An 8,487-nucleotide genomic window follows, 5' to 3' on the forward strand; every position below is an offset into this window, starting at 1 on the left:
AAAAAAGAAATTAACCTCGTTTTTCATCATTTTTGAACATGGGCTATAGCCCCTACCGTACGGCATACTATAACACGCCGTTTTTCATCATTTTTGAGGATGTGAAAAAATTTCAAAATTTCAAAAAACATGGGTTATAGCCAATCGTTTTTTTTAAATTTTGAAAAAAATTTAAACCTCGTTTTTCATCATTTTTAAACATGGGCTATAGCCCCTACCGTACGGCATACTATAACACGCCGTTTTTCATCATTTTTGAGGATGTGACAAAATTTCAAAATTTCAAAAAACATGGGTTATAGCCAATCGTTTTTTTGAAATTTTGAAAAAAATTTAAACCTCGTTTTTCATCATTTTTAAACATGGGCTATAGCCCCTACCGTACGGCATACTATAACACGCCGTTTTTCATCATTTTTGAGGATTTGAAAAAAAATTAAAATTTAAAAAAACATGGTTTATAGCCCATTGTTTTTTTGAAATTTTTAATTTTTTTAAACCTCGTTTTTCATCATTTTTAAACATGGGCTATAGCCCCTACCGTACGGCATACTATAACACGCAGTTTTTCATCATTTTTGAGGATTTGAAAAAAAATCAAAATTTCAAAAAACATGGGTTATAGCCCATCGTTTTTTTGAAATTTTGACATTTTTTTAAACCTCGTTTTTCATCATTTTTAAACATGGGCTTTAGCCCCTACCGTACGGCATACTATAACACGCAGTTTTTCATCATTTTTGAGGATTTGAAAAAAAATCAAAATTTCAAAAAACATGGGTTATAGCCCATCGTTTTTTTGAAATTTTGAAAATTTTTTAAACCTTGTTTTTCATCATTTTTAAACATGGGCTATAGCCCCTACCGTACGGCATACTATAACACGCCGTTTTTCATCATTTTTGAGGATTTGAAAAAAATTCAAAATTAAAAAAAACATGGGTTATAGCCCATCGTTTTTTTGAAATTTTGATTTTTTTTTTAAACCTCGTTTTTCATCATTTTTAAACATGGGCTATAGCCCCTACCGTACGGCATACTATAACACGCCGTTTTTCATCATTTTTGAGGATTTGAAAAAAAATCAAAATTTCAAAAAACATGGGTTATAGCCCATCGTTTTTTGAAATTTTGAAAAAAGAAATTAACCTCGTTTTTCATCATTTTTGAACATGGGCTATAGCCCCTACCGTACGGCATACTATAACACGCCGTTTTTCATCATTTTTGAGGATGTGAAAAAAATTCAAAATTTCAAAAAACATGGGTTATAGCCAATCGTTTTTTTTAAATTTTGAAAAAAATTTAAACCTCGTTTTTCATCATTTTTAAACATGGGCTATAGCCCCTACCGTACGGCATACTATAACACGCCGTTTTTCATCATTTTTGAGGATGTGAAAAAAATTCAAAATTTCAAAAAACATGGGTTATAGCCAATCGTTTTTTTGAAATTTTGAAAAAAAATTAAACCTCGTTTTTCATCATTTTTAAACATGGGCTATAGCCCCTACCGTACGGCATACTATAACACGCCGTTTTTCATCATTTTTGAGGATTTGAAAAAAATTCAAAATTTTAAAAAACATGGGTTATAGCCCATTGTTTTTTTGAAATTTTGAATTTTTTTTAAACCTTGTTTTTCATCATTTTTAAACATGGGCTATAGCCCCTACCGTACGGCATACTATAACACGCCGTTTTTCATCATTTTTGAGGATTTGAAAAAAATTCAAAATTAAAAAAAACATGGGTTATAGCCCATCGTTTTTTTGAAATTTTGATTTTTTTTTTAAACCTCGTTTTTCATCATTTTTAAACATGGGCTATAGCCCCTACCGTACGGCATACTATAACACGCCGTTTTTCATCATTTTTGAGGATTTGAAAAAAAATCAAAATTTCAAAAAACATGGGTTATAGCCCATCGTTTTTTGAAATTTTGAAAAAAGAAATTAACCTCGTTTTTCATCATTTTTGAACATGGGCTATAGCCCCTACCGTACGGCATACTATAACACGCCGTTTTTCATCATTTTTGAGGATGTGAAAAAAATTCAAAATTTCAAAAAACATGGGTTATAGCCAATCGTTTTTTTTAAATTTTGAAAAAAATTTAAACCTCGTTTTTCATCATTTTTAAACATGGGCTATAGCCCCTACCGTACGGCATACTATAACACGCCGTTTTTCATCATTTTTGAGGATGTGAAAAAAATTCAAAATTTCAAAAAACATGGGTTATAGCCAATCGTTTTTTTGAAATTTTGAAAAAAAATTAAACCTCGTTTTTCATCATTTTTAAACATGGGCTATAGCCCCTACCGTACGGCATACTATAACACGCCGTTTTTCATCATTTTTGAGGATTTGAAAAAAATTCAAATTTTAAAAAAAACATGGGTTATAGCCCATTGTTTTTTTGAAATTTTGATTTTTTTTTAAACCTTGTTTTTCATCATTTTTAAACATGGGCTATAGCCCCTACCGTACGGCATACTATAACACGCCGTTTTTCATCATTTTTGAGGATTTGAAAAAAATTCAAAATTAAAAAAAACATGGGTTATAGCCCATCGTTCTTTTGAAATTTTGATTTTTTTTTTAAACCTCGTTTTTCATCATTTTTAAACATGGGCTATAGCCCCTACCGTACGGCATACTATAACACGCCGTTTTTCATCATTTTTGAGGATTTGAAAAAAAATCAAAATTTCAAAAAACATGGGTTATAGCCCATCGTTTTTTGAAATTTTGAAAAAAGAAATTAACCTCGTTTTTCATCATTTTTTAACATGGGCTATAGCCCCTACCGTACGGCATACTATAACACGCCGTTTTTCATCATTTTTGAGGATGTGAAAAAAATTCAAAATTTCAAAAAACATGGGTTATAGCCAATCGTTTTTTTTAAATTTTGAAAAAAATTTAAACCTCGTTTTTCATCATTTTTAAACATGGGCTATAGCCCCTACCGTACGGCATACTATAACACGCCGTTTTTCATCATTTTTGAGGATGTGGAAAAAATTCAAAATTTCAAAAAACATGGGTTATAGCCAATCGTTTTTTTGAAATTTTGAAAAAAAATTAAACCTCGTTTTTCATCATTTTTAAACATGGGCTATAGCCCCTACCGTACGGCATACTATAACACGCCGTTTTTCATCATTTTTGAGGATTTGAAAAAAATTCAAAATTTAAAAAAACATGGGTTATAGCCCATTGTTTTTTTGAAATTTTGAATTTTTTTAAACCTCGTTTTTCATCATTTTTAAACATGGGCTTTAGCCCCTACCGTACGGCATACTATAACACGCAGTTTTTCATCATTTTTGAGGATTTGAAAAAAAATCAAAATTTCAAAAAACATGGGTTATAGCCCATCGTTTTTTATAAATTTTGAAAAAAAATTAAACCTCGTTTTTCATCATTTTTAAACATGGGCTATAGCCCCTACCGTACGGCATACTATAACACGCCGTTTTTCATCATTTTTGAGGATGTGAAAAAAATTCAAAATTTCAAAAAACATGGGTTATAGCCAATCGTTTTTTTTTAATTTTGAAAAAAATTTAAACCTCGTTTTTCATCATTTTTAAATATGGGCTATAGCCCCTACCGTACGGCATACTATAACACGCCGTTTTTCATCATTTTTGAGGATGTGAAAAAATTTCAAAATTTCAAAAAACATGGGTTATAGCCAATCGTTTTTTTGAAATTTTGAAAAAAATTTAAACCTCGTTTTTCATCATTTTTAAACATGGGCTATAGCCCCTACCGTACGGCATACTATAACACGCCGTTTTTCATCATTTTTGAGGATTTGAAAAAAATTCAAAATTTTAAAAAACATGGGTTATAGCCCATTGTTTTTTTGAAATTTTGAAATTTTTTAAACCTCGTTTTTCATCATTTTTAAACATGGGCTATAGCCCCTACCGTACGGCATACTATAACACGCAGTTTTTCATCATTTTTGAGGATGTGAAAAAAATTCAAAATTTCAAAAAACATGGGTTATAGCCAATCGTTTTTTTTTAATTTTGAAAAAAAATTAAACCTCGTTTTTCATCATTTTTAAACATGGGCTATAGCCCCTACCGTACGGCATACTATAACACGCCGTTTTTCATCATTTTTGAGGATGTGAAAAAATTTCAAAATTTCAAAAAACATGGGTTATAGCCAATCGTTTTTTTTTAATTTTGAAAAAAATTTAAACCTCGTTTTTCATCATTTTTAAACATGGGCTTTAGCCCCTACCGTACGGCATACTATAACACGCAGTTTTTCATCATTTTTGAGGATTTGAAAAAAAATCAAAATTTCAAAAAACATGGGTTATAGCCCATCGTTTTTTTGAAATTTTGAAAATTTTTTAAACCTTGTTTTTCATCATTTTTAAACATGGGCTATAGCCCCTACCGTACGGCATACTATAACACGCCGTTTTTCATCATTTTTGAGGATTTGAAAAAAATTCAAAATTAAAAAAAACATGGGTTATAGCCCATCGTTTTTTTGAAATTTTGATTTTTTTTTTAAACCTCGTTTTTCATCATTTTTAAACATGGGCTATAGCCCCTACCGTACGGCATACTATAACACGCCGTTTTTCATCATTTTTGAGGATTTGAAAAAAAATCAAAATTTCAAAAAACATGGGTTATAGCCCATCGTTTTTTGAAATTTTGAAAAAAGAAATTAACCTCGTTTTTCATCATTTTTGAACATGGGCTATAGCCCCTACCGTACGGCATACTATAACACGCCGTTTTTCATCATTTTTGAGGATGTGAAAAAAATTCAAAATTTCAAAAAACATGGGTTATAGCCAATCGTTTTTTTGAAATTTTGAAAAAAAATTAAACCTCGTTTTTCATCATTTTTAAACATGGGCTATAGCCCCTACCGTACGGCATACTATAACACGCCGTTTTTCATCATTTTTGAGGATTTGAAAAAAATTCAAAATTTTAAAAAACATGGGTTATAGCCCATTGTTTTTTTGAAATTTTGAATTTTTTTAAACCTTGTTTTTCATCATTTTTAAACATGGGCTATAGCCCCTACCGTACGGCATACTATAACACGCCGTTTTTCATCATTTTTGAGGATTTGAAAAAAAATCAAAATTAAAAAAAACATGGGTTATAGCCCATCGTTTTTTTGAAATTTTGATTTTTTTTTTAAACCTCGTTTTTCATCATTTTTAAACATGGGCTATAGCCCCTACCGTACGGCATACTATAACACGCCGTTTTTCATCATTTTTGAGGATTTGAAAAAAAATCAAAATTTCAAAAAACATGGGTTATAGCCCATCGTTTTTTGAAATTTTGAAAAAAGAAATTAACCTCGTTTTTCATCATTTTTGAACATGGGCTATAGCCCCTACCGTACGGCATACTATAACACGCCGTTTTTCATCATTTTTGAGGATGTGAAAAAAATTCAAAATTTCAAAAAACATGGGTTATAGCCAATCGTTTTTTTGAAATTTTGAAAAAAATTTAAACCTCGTTTTTCATCATTTTTAAACATGGGCTATAGCCCCTACCGTACGGCATACTATAACACGCCGTTTTTCATCATTTTTGAGGATGTGAAAAAAATTCAAAATTTCAAAAAACATGGGTTATAGCCAATCGTTTTTTTGAAATTTTGAAAAAAAATTAAACCTCGTTTTTCATCATTTTTAAACATGGGCTATAGCCCCTACCGTACGGCATACTATAACACGCCGTTTTTCATCATTTTTGAGGATTTGAAAAAAATTCAAAATTTAAAAAAAACATGGGTTATAGCCCATTGTTTTTTTGAAATTTTGATTTTTTTTTAAACCTTGTTTTTCATCATTTTTAAACATGGGCTATAGCCCCTACCGTACGGCATACTATAACACGCCGTTTTTCATCATTTTTGAGGATTTGAAAAAAATTCAAAATTAAAAAAAACATGGGTTATAGCCCATCGTTCTTTTGAAATTTTGATTTTTTTTTTAAACCTCGTTTTTCATCATTTTTAAACATGGGCTATAGCCCCTACCGTACGGCATACTATAACACGCCGTTTTTCATCATTTTTGAGGATTTGAAAAAAAATCAAAATTTCAAAAAACATGGGTTATAGCCCATCGTTTTTTGAAATTTTGAAAAAAGAAATTAACCTCGTTTTTCATCATTTTTGAACATGGGCTATAGCCCCTACCGTACGGCATACTATAACACGCCGTTTTTCATCATTTTTGAGGATGTGGAAAAAATTCAAAATTTCAAAAAACATGGGTTATAGCCAATCGTTTTTTTGAAATTTTGAAAAAAAATTAAACCTTTTTTTTCATCATTTTTAAACATGGGCTATAGCCCCTACCGTACGGCATACTATAACACGCCGTTTTTCATCATTTTTGAGGATTTGAAAAAAATTCAAATTTTAAAAAAACATGGGTTATAGCCCATTGTTTTTTTGAAATTTTGAATTTTTTTAAACCTCGTTTTTCATCATTTTTAAACATGGGCTTTAGCCCCTACCGTACGGCATACTATAACACGCAGTTTTTCATCATTTTTGAGGATTTGAAAAAAAATCAAAATTTCAAAAAACATGGGTTATAGCCCATCGTTTTTTGAAATTTTGAAAAAAGAAATTAACCTCGTTTTTCATCATTTTTGAACATGGGCTATAGCCCCTACCGTACGGCATACTATAACACGCCGTTTTTCATCATTTTTGAGGATGTGAAAAAATTTCAAAATTTCAAAAAACATGGGTTATAGCCAATCGTTTTTTTTAAATTTTGAAAAAAATTTAAACCTCGTTTTTCATCATTTTTAAACATGGGCTATAGCCCCTACCGTACGGCATACTATAACACGCCGTTTTTCATCATTTTTGAGGATGTGACAAAATTTCAAAATTTCAAAAAACATGGGTTATAGCCAATCGTTTTTTTGAAATTTTGAAAAAAATTTAAACCTCGTTTTTCATCATTTTTAAACATGGGCTATAGCCCCTACCGTACGGCATACTATAACACGCCGTTTTTCATCATTTTTGAGGATTTGAAAAAAAATTAAAATTTAAAAAAACATGGTTTATAGCCCATTGTTTTTTTGAAATTTTTAATTTTTTTAAACCTCGTTTTTCATCATTTTTAAACATGGGCTATAGCCCCTACCGTACGGCATACTATAACACGCAGTTTTTCATCATTTTTGAGGATTTGAAAAAAAATCAAAATTTCAAAAAACATGGGTTATAGCCCATCGTTTTTTTGAAATTTTGACATTTTTTTAAACCTCGTTTTTCATCATTTTTAAACATGGGCTTTAGCCCCTACCGTACGGCATACTATAACACGCAGTTTTTCATCATTTTTGAGGATTTGAAAAAAAATCAAAATTTCAAAAAACATGGGTTATAGCCCATCGTTTTTTTGAAATTTTGAAAAAATTTTAAACCTTGTTTTTCATCATTTTTAAACATGGGCTATAGCCCCTACCGTACGGCATACTATAACACGCCGTTTTTCATCATTTTTGAGGATTTGAAAAAAATTCAAAATTAAAAAAAACATGGGTTATAGCCCATCGTTTTTTTGAAATTTTGATTTTTTTTTTAAACCTCGTTTTTCATCATTTTTAAACATGGGCTATAGCCCCTACCGTACGGCATACTATAACACGCCGTTTTTCATCATTTTTGAGGATTTGAAAAAAAATCAAAATTTCAAAAAACATGGGTTATAGCCCATCGTTTTTTGAAATTTTGAAAAAAGAAATTAACCTCGTTTTTCATCATTTTTGAACATGGGCTATAGCCCCTACCGTACGGCATACTATAACACGCCGTTTTTCATCATTTTTGAGGATGTGAAAAAAATTCAAAATTTCAAAAAACATGGGTTATAGCCAATCGTTTTTTTTAAATTTTGAAAAAAATTTAAACCTCGTTTTTCATCATTTTTAAACATGGGCTATAGCCCCTACCGTACGGCATACTATAACACGCCGTTTTTCATCATTTTTGAGGATGTGAAAAAAATTCAAAATTTCAAAAAACATGGGTTATAGCCAATCGTTTTTTTGAAATTTTGAAAAAAAATTAAACCTCGTTTTTCATCATTTTTAAACATGGGCTATAGCCCCTACCGTACGGCATACTATAACACGCCGTTTTTCATCATTTTTGAGGATTTGAAAAAAATTCAAAATTTTAAAAAACATGGGTTATAGCCCATTGTTTTTTTGAAATTTTGAATTTTTTTTAAACCTTGTTTTTCATCATTTTTAAACATGGGCTATAGCCCCTACCGTACGGCATACTATAACACGCCGTTTTTCATCATTTTTGAGGATTTGAAAAAAATTCAAAATTAAAAAAAACATGGGTTATAGCCCATCGTTTTTTTGAAATTTTGATTTTTTTTTTAAACCTCGTTTTTCATCATTTTTAAACATGGGCTATAGCCCCTACCGT

Source organism: Protomyctophum parallelum (assembly GCF_964188405.1).
Source record: "Protomyctophum parallelum genome assembly, chromosome: 11".
Taxonomy (NCBI): domain Eukaryota; kingdom Metazoa; phylum Chordata; class Actinopteri; order Myctophiformes; family Myctophidae; genus Protomyctophum; species Protomyctophum parallelum.